At 46.9% G+C, this 27,613-nt stretch overlaps 1 protein-coding gene across 3 annotated transcripts in view; it reads left to right on the top strand.

Moving 5' to 3' along the window:
• The window catches only part of LOC146788772 (uncharacterized), a 136,559-nt gene that overhangs the window by 60,299 nt on the left and 48,647 nt on the right, over positions 1 to 27,613 (top strand). Inside the window, exon 1 of one of the 3 annotated variants that reach the window (XM_085630330.1) lies at positions 14,923 to 15,018. The exons of the other annotated variants lie outside the window; for them this stretch is intronic. The gene's annotated coding sequence lies outside the window, so the exon portion shown is untranslated. Of the gene's footprint in view, positions 1 to 14,922; positions 15,019 to 27,613 lie in introns of those variants that run through there. 3 annotated transcript variants of the gene reach the window in all.

The raw sequence follows: 27,613 nt of genomic DNA on the forward strand, positions 1-27,613 counted from the left end.
CAGCTGCTGCGGGACTTTGTCTGGGGTAGTGCCCGGCACAGGCTGGCGCTCGCGAAACTGTATTTACCAACAGACAGAGGTGGTCTAGCCGCCCCTTGCTTCGAGCACTACTATCTGGCCGCTCAACTACAATGGGTGGCCCGCTGGCTTGCTGATAAGGGCAGGGATGACACGGCCTCGGGGTTGGCACCCTGCACACTGGAACACTTAACGAGGACCTTCCATCCCCTTCACAGGGTCGCGCGCCCGCTGCCACTCCTCCTGGAGGTGGCGCACAGGTGTTTTCGGAGGGCCTTGTTCCTCACGCGTGCTGTTATCCCGTATGCGCCGGCGATACCACTTGAGGGCTCCCCTGGTGGAGGGGGGGTGCTCACGGCTCACATGCTAGCGGACTGGTGGGGGGCCGATGTGCGCACGTTGGGAGACCTCTACCGGGAGGGTGAGCTGGTGCCATACGAGACCCTGGTATCGGAGGACGGGCTCCCGCCCGGGGGGTTCCTGCAACACCGCTCGCTGCTGGCGGGCGTGACTGCCCAGTGGGGGGATATGACCTCGGAACCCGCCCTGCATCTGACCATGCAATACCTGCATGTCATGGGGAGAGGAGGGCACTTGATACGCTGGTTCGCAGCCTCACTGAGGGAACTGACGTCCGTCAGCCTGGACCGCCTCCGCGCTAAGTGGGATCTGGACCTGGGTAGACCGCTAGAGAACAAGGAGTGGGAAAGGATACTCAAGGGCCCAGTGCGTATACCCCGAAACTTGCGATTCCGCCAAATCCAGTTATTTATCGTGCACAGAGCTTACCTCACGCCGGAGTTAATCAATCGGTACTTTCACCGCACAGATGCGGTGTGCCCCAGGTGTGGCGAGCCGGGGGCGGGTTTCCTACACATGCTGTGGAGCTGCACACGGTTGGGGGTCTACTGGAGATCGGTCAGTGGGCTGCTACTAGAGAGTGTGGGTCGTAGCATTCCATTTGACTGGCCTGAACACATATTGCACCACTTTAAGCGACCGCGCAAAGACAAGGTGACGTCGCGGTTCATTGACCTGGGGCTGGTGGTGGCGGCGCGACTCATCACGAAACGGTGGAAAGCGCATGACCCGCCGCGCGTGCAGGCTTGGATCGCCTCGTTTCAGGCATGGGCCGGGGCTGAGGGGACCGCCATCCAGAGGGAGGAAACATTGGGCCTGCGGAGGGAACCCATGGCGGACCGCTGGAAGCAGCTGCTGGGGAAGCTCAGGCACCTGGGTGCGGAGGGCGATGCGGAGTCGCAGGGGGCGGCGGACGGCGCTGGCGCGGGTGGGGGTGGAACCGGGGATGCCCCCCTGCAGTGCTGACATGCCCCGGCTACTTCCTGCCTCTCTTGGCGCCACGACACCCACACTTGCATAATGCCGATTGCAACCGGGGCACACACACACGCGCACACGGGGGTTTCCCGTGGGGGGGGTGTGGAGGGGCGGGGGGACTAGACGACAACCGGGAGGGTATTGGGCCTGTCTGTACAGTTTATGCTGCCATTGTTGAGGTTTTGTTTTGTATAATCTTTGGACCTGGCGGGTATTTTGCCTGTCCTTCACTGTCTGGATGAGGCGGGTAGCGCCCACGCATAGTCACGGAACCCAGTTGAGGTACGGTTAATGCTGTTACTCCTGTTGAGACCAATACGAGACTGTCAACGAGACTGTGGTTGGCTTCGCTGAGGGCGGCGCTCGCACGCAAGACTGATTGCAAGTCCTGGCGCAGGGGTTGGGGGTTCTATTGCGGGGCGCTCCCTTGCCTATGCTATCAACTCTCTGCTTGCCTATTGTGTCACATGCCAAAGAATGTTTTTTGTTTACTTTAAAACAATAAAAACAGATTTCAAAAAAAGAAAAAAAAAAACTTTCAATATGAATGTCGTTCAGACACTTTAAAAAACATTTTACCTAATTTTTAGGTGTGTAGCTGTGCTTGAGAAATCTATTGTTTTTAATATAAACTTAAAAGGGACTTACATCCCGCCTTCTCTCTTTCCTGGTTCCTGTGCGTGCCACTTACCTTTCTTCCATTTCTATTGGCTGTAGCTTATTGTCCTACATTTACCAATGCTTGTTCCTCATCTGCTTCACTTATCAGATTCACACCGTCCAAATACTGTTAACATCCGCTTTGGTGAAACTATATTTTCATTAAGTTTTGCCTTTTACTATTGCAACATTTTGATATAACAATTTATTACCCGGAGAGATTAAGTGATTTGCATAGATGCACAAGATGTTGCGCAGTGCACCTGAGACTCGAACCGTGATCCCCAGTTCTCAAGTCAGCAGCTCTGGCTGCTGCGTCACATCCTCTCCACTCCTAAGCTATCTGTCAGGGAGCTCTTTCCTTCTCCCGGATGATGATTGATGAAAACAGACTTTTATTAAATACATAGGCAAAAACGATGCATTACCAATGCTTGTTATTTTCACAGTGAGATCACTGTGTGCCCCAAGCGTAGTTATGTTCCTTTTTCTGAAGCCCGCCTTTACATTTCCGCATGCTGCTGCAATACCCTCTCCCTTCTCTTCATTTCTTCATTTTAGCCTGCATGCTAATGACAGCCTGTGTATGATTTTTTTTTCCGACTCAGCCTCTATAGCAGGGGTACTCATACTTCCTTGGCGGCCCGCGGACCTTGCAGACATCATATGCCTTTGTGTTTTTTATATCGCCGGTTGCGAGCTATGGGGGCCGGGCGATTCTTTTAAAGAACATTCACTTGTTAATGAGGCTTTGTTGTATTTCACCTCTTCTCAGCGCCCCTGCATCTCCCCTCTGATTGAGTGGAGATGCAGGGGCGCTGAGAAGAGGTGAAATACAACAAAGCCTCATTAACAAGTGAATGTTCTTTAAAAGACCTGTGAAGTACTTGGGTGCGGCGGCTGTGTGCGTTCCCGGGAAGCTGACTCAGTGCGGGGTGAGGTGACTGAGGGTGACGAGGACAGCAGGGTGAGGTGATGGAGGGCAGCAGGGAGTGAGAGCAGGGAGTGAGGTGACAGCGGGAGGAAGAGGGAGGGAGAGTGCTTCCCCTGACATCAGCCTCAAAAACTTGGGGAAAAACAGGGCTGCCCATCACCTGCTTCGGTTCAGGGGGGACGGAGGCTTCCCTTCACCGTACCCTGCCCCCCGCTACAGTGAGGACCCTGAATCAGTGGGGCGTATTGAGGAGGAAGACACTGAAGACGAGAAAGAAAGTGAAGTCGGGGAGCAGGGTTCGCCCCACGTACACCTAAACCTACCCAGACGACTCGAGGCTTCCGAGCAGCAGAAAAAGAGGGAGAGCCCCAAGACATCGCCATTGGTGATTTCAGTGAAGAGGCCATCCAACGAAAGCCTGAACAATGACCCAGCAGCCTGATAACTGTGCTCACAACCTTTGACCCAAACCTTTGGTATTTACCCTTTGTCTTTGCCTACATGTGCCACAACAAAGTGATTTTCAACCCTTTTAGTCCATGCCCGGAAACACATCGCAACATTTCAACACAACTTATTTCTGTTCAGATGTACCCCCCTTTCAGACTTGAATCGGGTTGTACACCTACCTTCCCTTGTGACCCTAACTACCGCAAACAACTCCTGATGAAGAGAAGCCATGAAGTGGACAAGTGTTGGATCGACGCCAAACTCAAGTAAAATGTGCCACAGCTTAGACCTGTTGACCAAGTCGAAGGCCGAGGAGAGGTCCATAAAGGCCAAGAATAAAGACCCCTCCTTGGCCACCGTATACTTAGAAATCAATAAATGGAGGTTCAGACATTGGTCCATAGTGCCTCTTTTCTCTCTGAAACCATACTGGATGTTTGAAAGACCCCCCTTACACTCAATATTGTCCCTTAGTCTGTTCAGTAAGACTCTGCCCAGAATCTTAATCGTAGAGTCAAGCAGAGAGATGGGTCTATAACACCCCGGGTCATCTCTCTGCCCCTTTTTGAAAATCGGCACAATGATTGAGGTGGCCCATGTGGAAGGAAGGGTATTACCATTAGCGGCGCAAAAAACGTTCGTTAAGATCTTAGCCCAGAATTTTGGTAGGTGTGTGTACAAATCTGCAGGCACACCATCAGGGCCGGGTGCTTTGTTTCTAGAAGTCTCTAGGATTGCGTTCTCCACTTCCTCACAATTAAAAACAAGGGGAGCACACGCAAAAGCCACTGTGGAATTATATTGTATATCAGTGGCTGAATTCCCGTAAACTCCTTGAAAATGAAGCAACCATTTCGAATCACAAATTACATTGTCCATAACCGTGTTCTCGGATTCAGAAAAGAAGGGGTGATTAATGATGGCCCAAAACTGGCTGCTATCACGCAGGACATCCGTATTAAGTAATTTATCCCACGCGTCTTGTTTGATAGCATTCCTCCTACGGTTAGTGGTTAGCTTATACTCCTTCCTTAGTTAGACAATAAGGACCTTGTCTCTTGGGATAATTGATAGTGCTTTCTTTAAGGCCCTGTGAGCTTTGGAACAATTGGAGTCAAACCATTTACAGTGGTTGGTTCCTTGCCGGTGTGATACAGTCGACAAGTCATTGGATATTTGGGTACATATTCCCTTAAAAGCCCCCATTATTTCTAGGTTTGTGGCTGATGGATCCTGACAGATAGCTATGTTAGTCTCAATTTTTGGCAATAGGTTATCAATAAAGTTTTCCGGGACCACCTTTGCCCACTTGAGTCTTCTACCTTGGTCCGTGGGTAGTAGAGCATTCACCCCGCCCAGGGATCTAGCACTATTAACCTTTAAATCACTCCAGAATAACTCGAGCAACACCGGGTTATGATCACTATAGGGAGAACTAATTACTCTATAGGTTACTGCCCTATGTAAAATGCCAGGGGTCAAGAAAATATAATCGATTACCGAGCCATGATCATGCCCCTTATACGTGCATGTACGAGCCCCCCCCCCTCCGTGTTCATTAATTCCACAATATTAAAATTGGCCAACAGCTCTTCAAGAGCCTCCCGTGATTTAGTATGCTCAAAATGGGGGGCCAGTGAACCTGATGGTCCCTCAAATTCCCCAGAATGGCAAAAATCGCCACAAGGGTGAATATTGAAGTCACCCATTAAAATAAAATCGAATTGAGTATGGTTATTAAGACTGAAATTATACAAAGATTTTTCCAAAGAGACAATGTGGTCATTACCATGTTCCCTGTCCCAGGAGTTGTAAAAATTAATTAATAATAATTTGTGGGAGGTAGAAACTACCCATTCCACAATTAAAAGGTTAGGTGAACCTGAATCAATCATTTTTAGTTGGCCTCTCAGATGTAAAGAAAAAAGAAAAATAAGGCCACCTTTAGCTCTGCCCGCACTACTAGAATTAGCTGGAACAACAAAGCTAGTATAGCCATCCAACCAAAAAGTGGGGGAAGAGTCCCAAGACTCCTGCAAGGCGATAATATCATGGTTGGTGACAAAGTCCAACCAAGCTGAGTCTGTCCTTTTTGCTCTAATGCCAGCTATGTTCCAACTAATACGTTTACAGACTGCTAGGGTATCAGTTTTGGGGGCACCCTTAGGTTCTGGTGGTATTAAAACCGACCGTCAATCCAGTTCCTCTATGTCTGAAAGGGGAGAAAAACGATTGCTCGTGGCTAACCTTGGCCCCAAGTGCGCTATGTGCACGGGCCTCAAATGGGGACTAATGATGGTTGCATTTTGGGCCCCCTGTACGGAATGTGAGCGACTACTATTTCCCAGACATTTCTCCCCTGGCGCTGAATTACGAGCCCCACCCTCGTTATCTAAACTACAAGGACCGTACTGTGTTAGAGATAGTGGATGGGATATGGCAGGAGGAGGATAGAAGAATCCCAACGGGACTGGTCTCATAGAGCCATGATCTGTGATTACTGAACCATCCCAGAACAATCTGTCAGCCATATCAGGGGCATCGAAATTAACTATAACACAATCCCCCTGTATGTGTTTAGTAGAGTTCCCTATCCAACCCACCCGTCTTGCCATAATTATTCTACCTGAAATGTTCAGCCCACCACTGGAGAAATCCGTACACCATTGTTTTGCCTTACTTATTAAATCAGTGGTGTGTTCTGGTTCTCCCAATTTAAGTGGGGGGACTCCTGTAAATATGCCAACAAGAGGCGCAGCCTCCGGTGGCAGGTTTATAGTCAATTGGCAACCTAACGGTGGGGAACTAGCAGGGGAACATTTGGGCTTTAAAGTTCTATTCAATGGGCCTGAGATAGATTGGGTAGAATCTATGCCGCTAGGTATTAAACGAGGAACCCTCGGCCCAGAAAGGTTTGGGGCTATGTCGCTAAAAGTTGACTTACAGCTGACCTGCCTTACTGGAGCGTTAGCTTTATTACCCAGGGACTCCCCGGACACTATATAGGGATCCTGAGTCAACGCAAGTTTGTTAGCCACAGATTCTATAAGGGCGCATTTCTTCAGTAAACTTGCTAAACAGGTATTCAATGTGTCCACAATGTCTTTGGCAATGCCCATCAACAAGGGTTCAATACGGTCAATAAACAATTTTTCTAAATGATCGTCCACATTATCTTCAGTAGGAAGAGGAACTGTAGTTTGCGCCCCAGCTACCTTCTTTCTCCTTTAAGTGGTCATCCTTGGCTTACTAATAGACACCTGGGCCTGCCGTGACGAAGTTGGAGCGACAGTGTCTAAAACAGGTGGAACAATAGCATCTGCCGTACTAGTATTATGGTTCACAACCACGATCTCAGGGACCAAGGGTACGTGATGTGCGTCAATGATGTCTCTATTAGTCAATGGAGATAGTGGGGAAGGAGATACAATACCCAGCTCCTGTTCCGCATTGGCGATTTCCTTTGACAGAGCCCCCACAGCAGAAGAGAGATACGATATTATAGAGTCAGACTTTCTAGGTACTTTTGGTTTTTTACCGCCATCTGCATTCGACACAATTTGACGCTTACCCATGGTTCGTTGTTAGGGACTGGGCCCAGCCCTGCCTCTTCCTGCCCCTGACGGCCACAGACGGCCCGCCCTTTGCCCGGGCTTAGCCCGGCGCACGCCCGCGCGCGTCCCGCGAAGCGGAAGGCGCGAGGTGCAGATGTAGGTGCAGGGGTCAAGGGGGCGGGGCCTCCGCTGCTCACGCTGCCGCCGTCACTCGTGGTGTCTCCAAGTGTGCACAGAGAGTCGCTGCTGCCAGGTATGATTCCCCCAGAACGAAGCGTCTCCCGCGAAGCGGGAGGCGCGAGGCGCAGATGTAGGTGCAGGGGTCAAGGGGGCGGGGCCTCCGTGGCTCACGCTGCCGCCGTCACTCGTGTCTCCCGGTGTGCACAGAGACTCGCTGCTGCCAGGTATGAATCCCCCAGAACGAAGCGTCTCCCGCGAAGCGGGAGGCGCGAGGCGCAGATGTAGGTGCAGGGGTCAAGGGGGCGGGGCCTCCACTGCTCACGCTGCCGCCGTCACTCCTGGTGTCTCCCGGTGTGCACAGAGACTCGCTGCTGCCAGGTATGAATCCCCCAGAACGAAGCGTCTTCCGCAAAGCGGGAGGCGCGAGGCGCAGATGTAGGTGCAGGGGTCAAGGGGGCGGGGCCTCCGCTGCTCACGCTGCCGCCGTCACTCCTGGTGTCTCCCGGTGTGCACAGAGACTCGCTGCTGCCAGGTATGAATCCCCCAGAACGAAGCGAGACCAGGACGACTCAATTCGTGGGTCGGAAATTCTGTCACGTTGGTTCAGCCCTCGGGTTTGGATTGTTGCTAATTTTGGTCCACCTCTTGATCTACCCAAGCCTAGATAGCCGTAATGGCCCAGGTCATTAGGAGGATCAAGTGAGGGAAGGAAAGGATGGGGACAGCAGGGAGGGAGACCTGTAAAAAACACAAAAAAACACGATTAATACCCTACCTAGCTTCCCTAACTCGTTGGTAATACCTCCGTCTAGATAAGAACCATAACCATACCACAATTCCTATATACCAGTAAAGAAACAAAAAGAACAAGCGGCGTTATGGCGTAACTCCTCTTAGGGTGGTCTTAACTGATGTTCTTGTTGGGTTGGCTACAGGAGTGAATACACATAAACAAGGAAATCATAGGACAATAACACAGCGTCACCAATGAGCACAGGTTCTCCCCTAGACATACAATACAACGGCTTAGTTCCCTCCCAGCACCTACCCCAATCAATGCTCCACCTTGCTTCACAGGGAGAGCGCGTAGACCGCTAACTTAGGAGGAATCCCTGTTAGAATGGAGTCAAGAGCACAACAACACAACAACGAACACAATGTGTTAAAACAGAGAGTTTATCGCCAACGGAGTTCCTAGCCTCTACTTGAGGTCAGAATTCATGCAGTAGGAATTTCTTAATTACATGCAACATGGGAAAAGTAAAGTAAACAGAGTCGATACACGATGTCAAGGTTTACTATTGCACTGCTTGACACTACGAGGTTTATGTAGTTTAACCTCTTAGCACAGATTCGGTAGAAATGAAATGAGCCGGAAGCCTCCGGGCAAGATTATCATGGAATGTTCAGTGTTTAAGTGGCAGCGATACCACTAAATGTTAGGTAAACAAGGAGTCGTTAACTTCCCCTTCCTCCGCATGAGCTAGAACGGTGCTCTCCAATGGAGGAGGGGCTGGTGATAACAGAGGGACTGCCACGGTTTTTGGTGCACTGCACCCTTACCCGACCTTCGGGACAACTTGGAGGCCCCTTGCTTACGAGGAGCGAATCTGGACTAAATCCGCAGCCCCCACACGACAGCACCAGGTCTGAGATGATCCACAGCAAGCGCGAGGATCCGTAGCGTCCTCTGGAAAGAATTTCCGACGCGCTGTGTGGCGGCGCTCACGTCTTTGTGGAGGACGCGCTCGTGTGACATCGGCTCTGGCGTCCTGCGTGATGCGCTCCTAGGGCTTCTGGGTAATGTAGTTCTTGAGGGGGTACTCAGTACGAACTTCCTCTAGCGCGCTCGAGAACGATCCGTAACACAACCAGGCGTTGGCTGGACTGGGGGATTTCAGTGCCGCTTACCTGGATGATATTGCAACGGTCGGTTCCATTTGGAAAGATCACTTGCACTGCCTCTGAGAAGTGTTGAAGGCTCTGCAGAAGGCGTGCCTCACTATCAAGGCCAGTAAGTGCCTGATAGGGCAGGGGTTTGTGGTGTACTTAGGTCGACAGGTAGGAAACGACCAGGTGGCACCCATACAACCTAAGATTGACACAATCCTGGCTTGGGAACCCCCCCAAGAAACTGACAGAGGTGAGAGCCTTTTTAGGTCTCGCTGGTTATTATAGGAAAGTGACCTGCACTGAATCCTGACAGACCGCTTTTGATGCCCTGAAGGCAGCCATGTGCATGGCACCAATGCTCAAGGCACCCAATTTCTCCAAACAATGCAGACAGATGCTTCAGAGCATGGGGTGGGAGCTGTGCTCTTACAACTGAACAAAGAGGGCCAAGACCAGCCTGTACTGTTCCTTAGCAGGAGACTACTCCCCAGGGAACAGAGGTTGAATGCAATTCAGCAAGAAGCTTTTGCTGTGGTCTGGGTACTGAAGAAGCTAAGACACTACTTGTTTGGGACTCATTTTCAAGTTCAGATAGACCACAGGCCCCTCAGAAAGTTAATGCAGATGAGGGGTGAGAACCCAAAACTGTTGAGGTGGTCCGTCTCCCTGCAGGGAATGGATTATACAGTGGAACACCGCACTGGCACAGAACACGCCAACGCTGATGGTCTATCCAGGTTCTTCTACCTTAGTGAAGAGAACTCCCAAGTGGGTGGGAAGTTCTCTCTACTCTCAGCTGGAGGGGACATGTGTTAGATCTGGCATCTTTTGGCTTGTTTCCCGTCTTTTTGCTTTCTGACCTCCTGTTTTTGATGGTATGCTGTACTTCGTTTTTGCTGGTTTAGTGTCTCTGCACACTGTTTCATTGATATTCAGGGCTAAAGTGCAAGTGCTTCTTCTGTAAATTGTGTTAAGATTGGTTCTCCATGATTGGCATGTGTGATTTACTGGTAAGTCCCTATTCAAGTGCACTGCGTGTGCCCAGGGCCTGTAAATCAAATGCTACTGGGGGGCCTGCAGAACCAATGGTGTCACCCACACAAGTAGCTTTTCAAATGTGTCTCAGACCTGCCACTGTAGTGTCTGCATGCGCAGTTTTTAACTGCCATTTCAACTCAGAAGTACACCCACTTGCCAGGTCTAACCCTTACTTTTTAGTACATATAAGTCACCACTAAGGTAGGCCCAAAGTAGCCCATGGGCAGGGTGCAGTGTATGTGAAAGGTAGGACATATGCTGCTGTGTATTACATATCCTGATAGTGAAATACTATGCATTTTGTTTTTTACTATTGAAAGGCTGTCTTTCCCTTAGATGATCACTGGAGCTGCTTTGTAACATTTTACAAATGTAAATTTCAGTTGGGAAAAGATAGAAAAATGGAGTTTAGGTTCCATGAGCTCATAATTTAATAACATATCTTTTAGTAAAGGTGTATTTTTACTTGTGGGTTTGAAAATGCCACCTTTAGAAAGCGGGCATTTTCTTGCTTAACAATCCTGTGTGCCTGCTTGTGGATTCACCGCCTGGTTTTAGACTGACAGGGGCTGTTTTTGCATTCACTCCAAACACTCACACAAAGGGAGTTGAGGTGTGCCCTGCATATGTTGATAGGCCATCTTGGGCTAGAGTGGTGGGTGGATTTGTCACTGACACCTGAATAGGCTGGGGCTGCTCTGAACAATGCTGTCTCCACCCCCTGTAGTGTGGCTGGACCAAGGAGGACGGAACTGGTTTTGTTGAGCCAGAGAGACTTTTTGAACAGAGACTTCAAAGGGAAAAAATATTATAAGTATTAGATTTAAAACTGAGGAGCTATAGAACTCTTTTATACGAAGGGACCTGCCAAGAACCAAGAAGAAGAGCTGGAAGAGCTGAAAGGATGAGTGGTGCCCCTTTGCTGTGTGTTGCTTTGTTGAGCTGGCATATAGTTGCTGCTTCTGTCTTGGGCAGTTAAAGGACTGGACTGTACTTTCTGCAACGTACTGCCTGATTTTCTCCAAGGGCTTTTAAGTACAGCTTGCCTCTTGTTGGAAGTCTTGGGAACATCAAAGACTTCAGGTACATCTGCCAACAGCACTGGGAACCGTGTGTTTAGTGCTGCAACAGAAGAAAAACCACTATGACACCGTCAACCATACCGCTGCCGACTCTGTGACCTGAAGGCATCGCAGTGAGCATTGTCCCACTTCGCACCACAACCGTGGTCTCCCTGACATCGTCACCTGATGCTGTCACCGAGCCGCTGCTTGCACCATGATCTGTAGGCACCGCACTTCTCATCACCCCATTTTACATCGCTGCCTGGCCTCACCCAGGGCAATGCTCCATGCATACATAGACATCGCTGCCTGCACCGTGGCTTGCGGACACCACTCATGAGGTACACAAAGCATTGCCCCTTCCCACACCGCAGCGCTGGTCCACCAATGTCGACACTATCGACTCCAGCATCGTCATCCAACACCGCTGCTTGCACTGTAACCTGTGGGCACAGGATGAAGCATCACCTGCTTCGCATCACAACCTTAGGTCTACTGATGACAGTGCTTTAGGAATGACAATGCCGCTGCATGTACCATGACCTGTGGACACCACACGTAGCATCGACCCACTTCACACCGCAACCCTGGTCTCACCAATGACACTGGACTCCTTTCCCGAGCTGCTGCCTGCACTGTGACCTGTGGGAACTGCATGCCCCATTGTCCCACTTTGCATCACAGCACTGATGCTATCGACGCCAGAACTCCTGACTTCAACCCCACGGAGTTAGATCTGCAGGGCGTGTGACTTCAAGGGCCCGAAGACTCCTGCACTGACCTCCGGAACCGACACCTGCCAACACCAATGGTGCCGCCTCTTTGGAGCTCATCGCAAGGTCCACAAAGCCACGCATTTCCAAGATACTGTTTGCAGGTCTTCCAGACATCGTAGCTGGCCTTCAAGCTTGCAGTCAGCCTGAACTGTTGGATTTGTTTGATCACGAAGCAGTGCTTGCAATATTCATATCCTTATTACTGTATGTTGGATTTTTATCGTTTTAGGCTATTTACTCGTGTGGTGTCTTTTTGTAGTGTTGTCACTGTATTACTGTGTGTTATGTGCAAACACTTTACTTATTGTTACTGAGATAAGCCTGACTGCTTGTGCCAACCTACCAAGGGGGCAAACAGGAGTTATTCTAGTAGTGTAAATCCCCTTACCCTGACTAGAAGGAAGGGTTCCAACTTGGATAGGGTACAAACCTGCCAAATAATGGGTCTGACACTGGGTGGATGAGTGTTTGTGAGTGGGTGTATGAGCGTGTAAGTAGAACTCAGGGTGGGTGTGTGTATATTTATTTTTTGTATCTTTTTATCAAAATCTGCGAAGACGTTGCGATATTTGCAGGGCACTACACAGGGGTGCGCTATCAGTCATGGCGTATTCGTGAATATTGCACATGGTAAAAAAAGATCAATTATCGACAAATAACTTATTATATTAACACCTCATTTGTCAAACATGGGGTCAGAGTACCCCTACCCTGACCCCTTGTATCAGCTTTTTCCAGAATTCTCATTACGGGAACTGTTCCCCAATCTATATTATGGTGGCTGCAACTTTTTCTACAGGTTGTGACCAGCCACAGCATTCCTGTTGGTGCGTGCATTCGTTATTATTCGCCAAAAGTCACAATTAGCCGCAATTAGAGATATCACTTTTTTTATTTTCTTATATTTCTCAACAACCACTGAATGAATTTACACCGAATAAGTAAAAGCACAATCTGCGTAACCAAATCTACATTTCTGCTTATTTGGAGTCATTTATTATCTAGCGGTTTGAGCTGCAGGCGTGTCAAAAGCTCCGATGGGCTTTAACATGGGAAAATGCACTTTTTTTGACACCACTTTTTCTTGGCCCCTGCTTGATGGATCACCCCAAAACTTTACACGCACAACAAGACTTACTGTGACACTTTTCTAAAGAAAAGTTCTTTAAGATTCATCAAACAGCGCCAACGATATAGGCAAGTCAAAAAATTGTTTTTCTACGGAAACATTGTCCTAACTATAACCACCTATTGGTAACTACCAGTGGTATATATATACATATATATTTACTTTAAAAAACAAAGGTTAAAAGGATGTTATAGTTATGAAATAGAACTGGAAAAACCTTAGAAATTCACTGGACGCAAAGAAAGGTTACAGTGTCGTTATAGCTAGGAAATAGAATTTAAAAAAACCCATAGAAATTCACTGAAAAAAACAAAGGTTGTAGGGACTCAGATTTCACTTGTACAAAACCAGGTGAAATTCAGCAGTTATAGTTACTTGTGCAAACTATAACTTATGTCAGCACATGCACTGTTTATGACCTCACATATTACATCACTCATGACATGGTCAGTGACATCACTCATGACATCTCAAATGAGAACACTCATGACATCATCCAGTGAATGTAAGTGCCTTGCTTTCTAGTTTATGATTGTTCGACATATATACTAACCTACTTCAAAAGCTAAATTAGTATACTAGGTGCACTACTACTGAGTGATACTGCTTCTATTCTAACATATATAATGTGAGAGGCTATGTGACTTTATGTATCCTTGTGTATGTATCCTTGTGTGTATGGGTGTGTGGGTGTGTGAGTGGCTGTGTGGATATATGTAAGTGGGTGTGTGAATAGCTGTGTGGGTGAGTGAGTTGCTGTGTGAGTGGTTGTACTGGTGAGTGGGTATGTCTGTGGCTGTGTGAGTGAGTGGTGGTGTGAGTGGCTCTATTGGTGGGTAAGTGGGTGTGTAAGTCACTGTATGGGTGGGTAAATGGTTGTCCGCATGGTTGCATGAGTGAGTGAATGGGTGTGAAAGTGGCTGTATGGGAGAGTGAGTGGCTGTTTGAGTGGGTGTTTGTTATAAGTGAGTTGGTGCATGTGTGGCTGTTTTGGAGAGTGAGTGTCTGTGAATGGCTACATGGGCGAGTGAGGGATGTGTGAGTCTTTGTATGGGCGTGTGAAGCAGTATGTCAGCGGTTGTGTGGGTGTGTGAGTGCTTGCATGGGTATGTGAGTGGCTATGTTGAGCGGCTGTAGGGGTGAGTGAGTGGGTGTATCAGTGACTGTCAGTAAATAAGTGGGTATGTGAGTATCTGTATGGGTCAGTGTGTGGGTATATGACTCACTGTATGGGTGAGTGACTGGTTGTATGAGTAGATGTATGGGTGAGTGAATGGTTGCGTGACTGGCTGTATGAGTGAGTGAGTGAGTGTGTGTATGAGTGCCTCTATGGAAGAATGAGTGGGTGTGTGAGCACATATATGGATCTTTGCATGGGTATGTGAGTTGGTGTGTGGGTGTGTGAGTGGGCACATGAGAGGTTGTTTTGGGTGTGAGTGGGTGTGTGAGGGGGTCTGTGGATGATGTAATCAGTGGTTTCAACAGTGATGTAATTTAAGATATCATCAGTGATGTAATCAGTGATGTCACTCACCATGTCATGAGTGATGTAATATGTGAGACCATAAGCAATGCATTGCAAGGGCACAGGATATAGTTAGCTCAGGTAACTATAACTGCTGAATTTCACTGGTTTTGTACGAGAGAAATCTGGGCCTAACTATAAGGCCCCTGAAACCTTTTATTTTTTTCAATGAATTCCTAGCATTTTTTTCATTCTATTTCTAACTCTAATGATATTGTAACCTTTGGTTTTCAAGTGAATTTCTAATGTTTTTCAAATTCTATTTCCTAACTATGACGTCCCAGTAACCTTTGACTTTTTAAGTCAATTTTTATGTTTTTTTTAACTAGGTGTCACGTTTGCAGAGTGGTGGAGAAAGGGGGCAGGGCCTTCGACCAGCTCTGAGGAATCCTGCTGGGTCGGACTTACTAGAGGTAACAGGAGGTCTTCTGGCCCCCCAAGAACCCTCTGAAGCCAAAGGTACTTCATTCACTAACCAGTTGTGTGCCAGGAGGCGCATTTACAGAGTGGAGCATGCTGTAAGAGGGCTAGGCCTCTGGCAACTTGATGAATTTTTAAAATTCTTATTTTTAATCATTAGGGGAGGGGGGCCATGTGCCCCCCTTCCCAGGGCCATTTTCAGCCCAGGAGAACACATCCCCTGGGGCCCAGCCTTTTCTTTTAATTTTTTTTTAAGTAAAAGGGAGGAGGGCCGAGCAGCCCCTCTCATGGGCTGAGTTCACCCTGGGGACCTCATCCCTTGGTGCCCGCCTTTTTTATTTATTTATGTTTTAAAATAATAGGAGGGGGTTGCGTGGCCCCCCTCGCCAAACAATTTTGGCTTCGGGGACTCCATCCCTAGAGCCTGGCCTGTAGTTTGGGTGCCCTAGCCCCACCCAGGGCACCGGCTTTATACACTTGGAGACCACAGGGGGAGCCTCAAGGCCCCTGTGGTCCCTGATGGCTCCCCGCCTCCTGAGGGAGCCAGAATTGCTTCAATCAATCAATCAATCAACCATTTGTATAGTGCGCTACTCCCCCGTGATGGTCTCAAGGTGCTGGGGGGGTGGGAGATGTCGCAGCTACTGATGGAACAGCCAGGTCTTGAGGAGTCTCCTGAAGGTCAGCAGGTCCTGGGTCTGATGCAGGTGGATGGGGAGGGTGTTCCATGTCTTGGCGGCGAGGTGGGAGAATGATCTGCCACCGGTGTTTTTACGGCAGATGCGTGGGACGGTGGCGAGGGCGAAGTCAGCGGATTGCAGCTGGTGGTTCGAGGTGTAGAAGGTGAGCCGTTCGTTGAGGTATGCTAGTCTGGTGTTATGGTGTGCTTTGTGAGCGTGGGTGAGGAACTTGAAGGTGATCCTTTTGTGTACCGGGAGTCAGTGCAGGTCTCTCAGATGGGCATTGATGTGGCTGTGGCAAGGGATTTTGAGGATGAGGCGTGCGGAGGCCTTTTGTATGCAATGAACTCTTTTCTGGATTTTGGCCATGGTTCAAGCGTAGAGGGCGTTGCTGTAATCCAGCCTGCTGCTGACGAGGGCATGGGTGACTGTTTTTCTGGTTTTGGTGGGGATCCATCTGAAGATCTTGCGGAGCATGCAGAGGGTGTTGAAGCAGGAGGAGGAGACAGCTTTGACTTGTTGGGTCATGGAGAGTGTTGAGTCCAGGATGAACCCCAGGTTGCGAGTGTGGTTGGTGGGTGTCAGGGCGGCTGTGTTAAAAAGTACACTTTGGAGGGATGAATAAGAATCCAGAGATCATTTGTAGATGAATCAGATTCTTTAATTGAAGATGTAGGTATTACAGCTCAGCCAACCAACTGCCAGCAGATTCATCTCTATCTCTCACCCAACATTCCTACAACCAGCTCATGATGAGTTGGCACTCTAGAACCCCATCACCTCACAGAGATGTCAGAAATGACATAACACAAAATTAGCATATTACAACATATCTCCCTCCTTACATGTACATTGAAAATACAACAAACAACATAACATTATACAACATAATCCTTCAAATAAGAAGGTGTGCGTGAAACTCTGGTAGGTCGTGAAACTCTGGTAGGTCTTATTTCCCCTTGAGGAACTGCTTTCTTTGTTGGCAAATCCTGAGAAAAAAACACTTCCTCATTTCCTTTACACAAAGCTACCCTACTCAAATTCCACACTCTGTGATCAGCAGTTCTTATTGCATTATTAAAAACTTTTATCACTTTAATAGGTTTGGAAAATTTAGCACCAGCAACACAAAACCCAGGTTTTTTAATCCTAACCATGTCGCCAACTAATACTTTTGTCACTTTGACAGCATGTCGCATATCATAGTTTTCTTTACTCTTGATACACATAGAATCCTCCTTGTCTTTCCAGGAAATAGAACCCTTAACTTCACCCTTGGTTGACAGAAATTTGTTCACCCAAGGAGGTTCTAGAAATGTATCAGGATTCCTTCCCCGAAACAAAAGAAAAGGAGACTTTCCAGTTGTAGAATGAGGAGCAAAACGATATATACAGACTCTTTTGGATATTTCCTCTCTCCAGTCAAGTCCATTCTGCTTGGCTAAAGAGAGAGTATCTTTCAGAACACGATTAAATCTCTCTACAGTGCCATTTGACTCTGGGTGATACAGAGCACACTTCTTATGTATAATACCACAACCACTAAGAAAATTTTCCATTTCAGCAGAGACTAATTGAACTCCATTGTCAGTCAAAATAGTCTCAGGAATACCTTCCTTAGCGATGAGTTTCTTTAAGCAAACTATAACACTCTTAGTGTCTATACTTTGCACAACAAATATCTCCGGCCACCTTGAAAACAAATCCATAATTACAATAACAAACGAGTCTGAACCATCCCCATGAATAGGTCCTAAAATATCTAAAGCTATATTTTTCCACGGGCCACTAGGGCGAGATCTTTTTTCCATAGGTTGAGTTCTAGTCTTAAGGCCTTTTTCACTTAAGGTACACTGAACACACTCTCGAACCAGATGTTCAACTTGAATATCCACTCCTGGCCACCAATAACTTGAGCGTATTCTTTCCTTCGTCTTGGAAATACCTAGATGCGCCTCATGGGCTAAATTCAATAATTCCTTTCTTAGAGATGTGGGCGGAACCAATCGGTGACCCCTCAACAATAAACCATCACAATCAGAAAGTTGATCCTTCACCAACCAAAAATCTTTCACTAAAGAACCACCCTGTTCCTTGTGATGCCAACCATTGCAAATAAGTTTTAGTACCTCCTGAATGGATGCATCAGCCTTGCAAGCATCTATCCACCGTTTGTGAGAAATCACCTCATAATCCACCACACATACAAAATCATGAGGATGACCAAAATCAATATCCTTCTCAGAGTCAAGTAGATATGGTTCAGCAGACGGAACCAATCTTGAAAGTGCATCTGCCACAAGATTCTCACTACCCGGAATGTATTTGACAACAAAATTAAAACCTTGCAAACCAACAACCCATTTTGAAATTCTCGGCGAAATAGAATCAATGCCTTTGCTAGTTAACACTTCGCGCAATGGTTTGTCATCTGTCTTAACAACAAAAGATGTACCCCACAAAAAATTTTTGAATTTCTTAACAGCCCAGTAAACCGCTAGAGCTTCCCGCTCAATGACTGAATATCTGGTTTCAGCCCCTTTCAAACTTCTCGAAATGAACATAATGGTGTTCTCAGGAGCAGTACCTCCCTGATATAGAACTGCACCAAGTCCCTTCAAACTTGCATCAGTGGAAATAATGGACATTTTAGTGGGATCATAATTCCTAAGATTGGGTGCATTTTGCAGCATGAGTTTCAACTCACAAAATTCTTTCTCACAAGAATCATCCCAACAAAATTTCTCACCCTTTTTTAGAAGATTCCTTATGTGATACGTTACATCTGCAAAATTCTTTATAAATTTATTGTAGTATTCAGCCATACCAAGAAAGCGCATTAATTCTTCCTTAGATGTGGGAGCCATCAGATCTTTAATAGTGTTTACCAGCTCAGCTTTTGGAACAACCCCATCAGCACTTATGGTATGTCCCAAGTAGTCAATCTTATCCAAACCAAACTTACACTTTTCCCGCTTAATAGTCAAATTGTGAGCAGTAAGTCTACTAAGCACTTGCCTCACTCTTTTCCCATGCTCCACTACATCGGATCCATACACCAATATATCATCTTGATATACACAAATTCCCGGAACATCAACCAAAACCTTCTCCATGACTCGTTGAAACACTGAAGCGGCAGAAACCAGGCCAAACGGAAGCCTTATAAATCTGAACGTCCCAAAAGGCGTAACAAACGCAGTCAAATCTCTAGAAGATTCATCAAGTAAAATTTGATGATATGCGGACGTCAGATCAATTGTACTAAATATTTTCGCTCCTGCCACCATGCTCAATAGTTCAGAAATGTTTGGAAGGGGATATTTGTCTACCAGTACACACTTGTTAAGTTGTCTCAGGTCCACACACAACCTCAGAGACCCATCCGGTTTTCTAGCAGCTACGACTGGAGCCAACCAAGATGTCCCTTCAACCTCTTCAATGATTCCCTGAGATTTAAGTTTGTCAATTTCTTTGAGCATATCTTCTTTGACAGTAAAAGGAACATTCCGCACCTTGCTGGAAACCGGAACCGAACTTGGGATCAATTTTATTCTATGACAGTAACCCTTAAGGCAACCCAACTTTTCACCAAAGACCAGGGGATACTCTGTCATAAGTTGTGACAGTAGGGATGTGTTGTCTATTGACTTAATGACATTCCTATCTTTGATAATGATGGGAGGTATACTATTAGGATCTAACATGACACCCAAGTCTTTTTGGTGCCACCAGCTAATAATACTGTCCCCCTTTTTAGAAACATAGATCTTCCCGGAGGTAAAACGATCCTCAAATTCAATTAATCCCACAAAGTATCCTTTCAGTTCAATAGGATCACCACCATATGCGGTGGGACGAATGTCAGGTTTCAAGAGTTTTACCTTGGAGCTCAAATTGTCATTAAAGAATTTATTAGAAACAATTGTAATCTTAGCTCCTGAATCAAATAACACTTTAGTTCTATGACCTTCTACTAGTATAAAATCCAAAGGTCCATCACTTCCAACCTGAACTATAATTTGTCCACATTCAAAATCATGTAGATCGGTTGTATTTTTTTGAGAAACTTCATTTATTGCGCTTTTAGAAGCCTTGATTCTACATGCACTCACCATATGACCCTTTTTTTTACAGAAAGAACATATAGTATTTAGGGCAGGACAAGACTTATCATTCGCCCAGTGAGTTGTGCTATTACACCTGTAACACTTACCACTCTTTTTTAATTGAGCTGGAGACTTATTACTTGACTTGTCCTTATTCAGGGATTTCCCTACAGACTCAGGAGGTTTGTGGGACACATTAGTATTAACCACTGTAACATCAGAAACTACCTTGTCAAGATCCTTTTTTATTTCTTTAACACACGCTAATGAGTGTTCTATTCTTTTAGCTATTACTAAGACTTCATCAAGAGATGGTTCATCTTTTAGCCACAGTTCATCTCTCACTTTCTCAGAGATGCAACCAAGCATAAATTGATCTCTTATCCTTTCTTCAATCAGGATATCAAATTTGCAAGTGGAGGCTAAACGTCTGAGATCTGTTACATAATTTTCTATACTTTCACCTTCTTTCTGCATCCGCCTTCCAAAGTGATAGCGTTGCAAAATAGTACTAACTTTAGGTAGGTAATGAGAGTCAAGCTTATATATGCATTGTTCAAATTCATTCAAACCCGCAGCAGCACTGCCTGGAACGTCAGGCAGATGATCAAAGACATCTTGACCCTCAGATCCAAGACAGAGCATTAGCAGAGCCGTTTTCCTCTCAATACTGAGAGAGGTACCGCATACCCGAGCATAACGCTCAAATACCTTTTTCCATTTAGACCACTTAATAGGTGGATCACCTGGTGATTGTAAGAAAAACGGTGCAGCCGTAACATTTTGCATGACTCAGAAACTTTGAAGATAAAAATTATGAATATTCTTAACTTATGTAGCCACTCAAACCTCACCAAATGCTAATATCATAGGTATAAATTAAGCTCGTCTAAATATGAACCAGGGAACAAACTGTACAGACATAGTATTAACCAAACTTAATTTACAACAAAAAACATTTGTGTAAAAAAAAACGTGTATCAGTAAAGTGTATTGAGCTGTGCGTGCCAGCGTAATCTGACAAATTGACACGCAGTACCAACTGTAATAGTACTTACTGGAATTTGTGATGTATAACTCAGTGATAACGTTCACCAATGCTAGAAGCTGTGCGTGTCAGCGTTATTTAGCAAAATGACACGCAGTAACAATGTAATTGTACCATCAAGTAAATAGCTGTGCGTATCAGCATTGTATTAAGAGTGTCAGAAAGATGATCCCACGACGTGGTCCACACTTTGCTATGTTATGAGCACGTTAAAGTAATTAATTTTTTTTTAAACTTCTCTCAAAAGCTGTGCGTGTCAGCGTAACTTGGCAAAAGGTCACACTACAAAGAAATGTAAACAGCACGTACTGGTAAATGGCTGTGCGTGTCAGCGTTGCTCTGAAAATGTTGAGGAATCGTTTTCACAGTGTGGCATACAAATCAGACAATGCAGTCGTCTGAAAAAAAAACAACGAGGAAGAAGGTGCGTCCTAAGCGTCAGTTTTGCCGTTGCTAAAGAACGGAACCCAAATCGGAAAGAGACGCTGCTCACACCGCGTTGCAGGAAGCTGTGACGCTGTGACGTTAGATGCGTTCCAGCAAACTCGGAAGAAGACGCTGCTTTGCGGTTGCCAAGGAACCAATTCAGGAGGAGACGCTGCTTATACTGTGACGTTAAATGCGTTCCAGGAAGCTGTGACGCTGTGACGTTCGATGCGTTCCACCAAGCTCGGCAGAAGACGCTGCTTACGCTGTGACGCTGCTGTTAACAATGGCAATTCACTCGTCAGAACAATGCTGCACGAGAACTGGAAGTTTGCTCGAGGAAAGGCGCGAGCAAAAAAAAAACTGTAAGTCACAAATTTAAATCATTTGACAACCGGACCAGCAAATTTTACGAAGTTACATCCATAATAAGTCAAACGATAGGCATGTGTTCTTACACCATATCTTCATGAACTGAAATATGTCTCACGTAGAAATACTTGCTTGTAATTTGATTACAACAGATAGTAGTGAAGTCAGTTAGCGTTCAGAACAGAAGCGTTACGATGGGCTGTAAGGTGTTTGATGTGGAATGCTGATGTTGCCAGACGAGGTGTGTCAGAAATCAAGATAAGTACAAAGAAAGTCTTACTTGAATGTTCAGCAAAGTAGAGAGGATGAAAATCGTTTCTTGATTAACACTTCATGCTGTTGTCTGGAGTTGAGCTGTAGAATCCCAGTCGTCGCCAGTGTTAAAAAGTACACTTTGGAGGGATGAATAAGAATCCAGAGATCATTTGTAGATGAATCAGATTCTTTAATTGAAGATGTAGGTATTACAGCTCAGCCAACCAACTGCCAGCAGATTCATCTCTATCTCTCACCCAACATTCCTACAACCAGCTCATGATGAGTTGGCACTCTAGAACCCCATCACCTCACAGAGATGTCAGAAATGACATAACACAAAATTAGCATATTACAACAGGCTGCCAACGTGGCCAGCCACCAGGAGTCGTCCCATGCGGAGGGGTGGGACCGAGGATGAGGACCTCCATCTTGTCGGCATTCAGTTTCAGACGACTGGACTTCTTCCAGTCTGCGACGGCCTTCATTCCTTCGTGGAGGTTGGATTTGGCGATGGCTGGGTCCTTGGTGAGGGAGATGATCAGCTGGGTGTTGTCGGCGTACGAGATGATGCTGAGGTGGTGTGCACGGACGATGTTGGCGAGAGGTGCCATGTAGATGTTGAAGAAGGTTGGGCTGAGGGATGATCCTTGGGGTACGCCACAGTTGATTGTGGTGGCTTCGGTTCGGAATGGGGGGGGGGGGAGGGGGGGAGTCAGACTCTCTGGGTTCTGCCGGTGAGGAAGGAGGAGATCCAGTTCAGGGTTTTGTCATGGACCCCTGCATCGTGGAGGCGTGTGCGCAGGGTGTGATGGCAGACGGTGTCGGAGACGGCCAAGAGGTCCAGGAGGATGAGGGCCGCGGATTCGCTGTTGTCCAGCAGGGTCTTGATGTCGTTGGTGTCAGCAATGTGGGCGGTTTCGGTGCTGTGATTGCTGCGGAATCCGGATTGGGAGGAGTCCGACAGAGATGGAGCTGCTAACACACAGCTTCCGCTCTGTCAAAGCAATTGTGCTCTCCTTTGAGCCCCCCGCATTATTTAAATTTAAAGTCCAGGGGAGGTGGCCTCCATTGGGGCTGTGGTGGTGTTCACGCTTTCTTTACACAAAAAGATCTGGCAAGGTGGCAGTCACGGGGGCTGGGAGGTTCAAAGAGGCCCCATTTATAAATATAAATGGCGGTGGTCCCCGGTGCCGTGGAGGAGGCCATACGGGATCCCTTTGCATTTACTGGAAATAAAGCCCTGGGAAGGTGTTGGCCCCTGGGGCATTAGTAAGCCCCAAGAGGGGGGCCCATGTGCCCCCCTCCTGTATCAAGCAAATCCCCCCAAGACCTGGCCCCCCTCAGGTTCGATTAATAACAAAGCGTGGGAGAACATTTTTGTTTTGCAAATAACTTTGGCATCTTTTGACGAATTGATCCATCAAGCAGGGGCAGAGAAAAAGGGGGGGGGGGTTCTAAAATGCGTTTTCCCAATGTTAATTTCTATAGGAAGATTAGACACAGCTACAGCCCGAACTGCTGAACATAATTACACCAAATTTGGCAGTAAGGTAGATGTTGGTTCAGGGTAGTGCCTTTTTGTGATTTGGTGTAAATCTGTTCAGTGAAATGTAAAGAAATTTCGAGTTGTTTATCTGGGGAAGCAGAGGATCCTTCCCCTCTCTCAATATTGTGCTGATATCTGATTGGCTGCCAACACTCCCACAGGGACTCGCACACCCCCAAAAGATGATTTTTTAAATTATCTTCAGTGGGATCCACAGATTCTGCCGAAAAGAAAAAAAACGAACACAGGTTTTCGTGCTTCATTTCTAATTGGCCTCCGGGTAGGCCTGGTCCCTGGGGCATTTTAATAAAGGAGGGGGCACAAGCCCACCCCCTGGAGCTCATTGATGCCCCTGGAACCACCACCTCTCCGGGGCTTATTTATTTTTTAGATGGGGGGCCTCTTGGTCCCCCCATCCCCCAGGACTGCCACCTTCCTGAGCTTAATCTTAAAATAATTCTTAGGGGACACATGGACCCCCCGCAGGCCTGGGGTCCACCACCTCCCTGGGGCAAGTTAGAAGATTGGCCGGCACCTGCAATGTCCCAGGGTGCCCACTCCCACAACATTGCTGTTTGCTATGGCAAGCCATAGCAAACTCTGCTCTGCTTCTAGCAAATGCAAACTGAATAAATGCTCTTGCTTGCATGAAGCGGAGCAGAGTTGCTTTTGGACAGAGGGAGCTGCAAGATCAGCAGCAACTGTTCAAAAGCAATGCCGGCTACCACAGGATGTGGGAAGCCGGCAGAGACTCCTCCCGCGGTCCTCAACCTTTACAAAGTGGCTGCCCTTGATGGCATCAAGGCACACTCTCTACAGGCCGGGCCCTGGGGAATGGGGTTCCCAGGGCCAAAATCGTCCCCCCTCCCTGTACTTATAAAAAAAAGGCTGGGCCCCCAGGGAAGGCGGGCCACATTGCCCACCTTCCCTGTGAACAAACAAAACACGTGCGGTACCAGCAAGTCGCTGGAGGCCCTGCCCCCTTTCTCCAATACTCTGCAAATATGCCTCTTGGCACAGTGCTGGTTAAGGGACGGAGTGCCCATGGATGATGAGGGTCCCTGGGGTCCAGGAACCCCCTCTGTTACCTCCAGTAAGTCTCAGACAGTGTGATTGCTGAAAGGACTTGGAGGCCACGCCCCTTTCCCTATACTCTGCAAACATGGCTCCGGGCACACTATTGGTTGGGAAATGAATTCCTCTTTACCCCTGAGGGCCTCAGGACTTAAGTTGGCGTCTTCCCCCAACCAGTAGTGTGCCAGGAGGCTCTCTTGCAGAGTGGTGGAACAAGGGGGCGTAGCTGCTGAAAACCTCTTAGCAAACCCACTGTGTGGGACTTCTCGAGTGTAACAGGAGGGGTAGTTGGCCCCCAGGACCCTCAATAGCCAAGGGGACTTCATCCCCCTACCAGTGGTGCACGGGGAGGCGAGTTTACAGAGTGCTGGAGAAGGGGGCATGGCCTCTGACAACGTCTCAGCAATCCTGCTGTGTGGGACTTACTGGAGGTAACAGGAGGGGTAGTTAGCCAGTGACATATCTTATTCTTCAACTGGTTTTTTTTTCTCAACTTTATTAGGAGGGAGCACAGGAACATTTGCTAGTATTGCCACTTGTAGTTAGGGGTGGGTGAAACCCGCAAAGTTTCACTCTGCTGAATTCTGCTGAGTTACAAAAAAACTCCATGAGATTCCACTGAGTTCCACGAGTGGGGTGAAATTTGGCGCGTTGAGCTGTTTGCTCTGGTTTTGATCACTGGGAGCTTGATGAGTGCTGCAATTCAGCGTGATTGGCACCACACGCAATGCTAGAGAGCGCTGCTTTTTTGCTACCGCTCGAGTAGATTTTCTACTCAAGCTGCAGCTTTCTCACCTCAAAAGGGCGTGACCTACCGCAACCTCCCATGTTGAGAGTTCTTGCCAGTAGCCATTCTAGTGCCTAAAAATTGTGCCAGGGGATGTAAATTCTTGCTCGGGCTCAAAAAACCCACCACACAGCAGTTGTTGGAGTTTACCAGAACTCCGCATTGAAAGCATAATACAGAGCAGGAAAAACTCTGAGCTCAGCCTGTAGAGCGGAACTTATTGCTCACCCCTACTTATAGGCAGGCCCTGGTCAGAAATGTAGGCAGGGGGATGGAGTGAGCTGATCATTAACCCCAATAGGCTCATTGTCAATTCCTTCTGCACTAGCCAGAGCAGTAACAGATTCGTTTTTCCCATTCCACATTGATCGCTCTGATAGTTGCCAGAGATTAGAAGATCTAAATAATTATGTAGGAGCAAAGAATCAATTGTTGCTCAACTTATCAACTCCATATAACATAAGCTTTGATTTTTTTTACTGACACAATTTATTTACTGGTCGAGAAAGCCCTTAACTAATCATTCTCATATTTAAGCTCCAGGGAGGTAACATCAAATAGCACATCATCAGCAAAGAAGAGGACAAGAACATGCTGAAATCTATTTTTTAACTCCTCAGTCTCAAGCAGGCGTCACTAATAGACATGCTGAAAAGAAGAGCAAACAAATACTTTGTTTTACTCCATATTTGCTGCAAATGTTCATTGATATCTTCAGGCCCATGATAGTTAACACTTCTCATGTTCTACAATGCAACTTGTTTATTTATTTTTTTTTTTTTAACTTGTTTTTATTGCAGAGTTGTAGACAAGGCATCCAGTAAGTCAACCTGTACACGCACGACATCTCAAAGCTCATCTGTCGTTATAACAATGCACACAGCCATTCAGCCCACATCCCGGGGGCCGGGCGGCGTACCATCACAGTGACTCAGAGTGTCAAGGCGATCACATCACAGAGATGTCAGGTCAACAGCGTAATATAGTATCTGCTTTTATACCCATCAAACTCCCTCCCCACAAATGCCGCCAAATATAGTCAGCCACCCAGAGTTCGCTGCACCAGGATTATCCTTATCCACAGCACCGGTCCACATTGGCTCCCTCTCGGAGGCGCAGTGCCTACGGCCTATCCAATATCACATTAGAGGTACCCCAGGAGAGCTGCTCTGGAACCCCACGCCCTTCTGGTCCTTAGTCAGAGAGCCGGTCTGCCGGTGCAACGAGTTGATAATATGATTGAACCAATGTGGTGCTCTCCAGTTGACAATCTGGGTGTACAGCCCTGTCTATCTTGTCAAGTGCAGGGTTTAGGTCCACAAATGCAAAGTACATTGTAGTAGTCTCAGTTTGTAAGGTCACTTGGCCATGACAGCCAAATCCCCTCCATTGTACATTGTGGATATTCCCATGCGCTAGCCAGTGTGACACTTCTGCAGGATTTTCTGGGTCTGACGCGAGTGCTCTACGGAGGTTCTCAGCACCTTCACATAATAATTGACAGTAGGAGACAGAATAAATTGCTGTAAATCTTTCCTAGGACTATTGGTTGTGTTCATTTTGTGTTCCAGAATCAAGATCTATAATTTTCAAAGGGATGGAATTTGCCGAGTTCCAGAAGAGAATAAAGTTTCAAGCAAATAAAGGCACCAGTCAGGGTGTCATTTACCTGCCATGGAAGACCACTTACCAGAACCAACCACCCTGGACTTCTGGCTACCAACAATAATTTCATAATCGTGACAATGATAATGATATTTGTGGTGCAATAGAAAATCCAATGTACATGGATGCTGCAGGACAATCAAAGCCAATAAGTTGTTTAACGTGGGTACATATTTACGTACTTTGGAATAAGTACTCCAGAATTAAGAGCCATCTGCCTCAGTCAATATTGTTATAGAGAGGAACTTTTTTGTGTTACAATTGTTTCAGTCCCAACCATTGTATTGAATAGAGAAAAAGAATGCACCCGCTGTTTGCGCCGCTTAGGTTTAAAAGTGTGTTCCCCGGGCTCTTCAAGTGCTATGTCAAGAGTGAGGTTGGGAGTACATCTAGGCGCACAGGTGCAAGAGCATTTGAAAATGTTACCCCAAACATTTTGATGTCAACAGAAGCCGATACTTCTTCCCTTAAAGCCTGATTTGCAATCTTATTGTTCAAACTTCACACTGCAATGGCAATGAGAGTTTTACTAAGTACAGGTAACAGGGTATGCAGTTCCTACAGAAGGGGATTGAAGGAGGGATCCCAGAAAAAAATATTAGGTTGGCCCTCTAGAGAGGAAGGGAAAGGGGGTTCCCTCCTTTCGGAATTAAGGCCCTCACACAACCA

This window comes from Triturus cristatus, chromosome 10, assembly GCF_964204655.1.
Source record: "Triturus cristatus chromosome 10, aTriCri1.1, whole genome shotgun sequence".
NCBI lineage: Eukaryota > Metazoa > Chordata > Amphibia > Caudata > Salamandridae > Triturus > Triturus cristatus.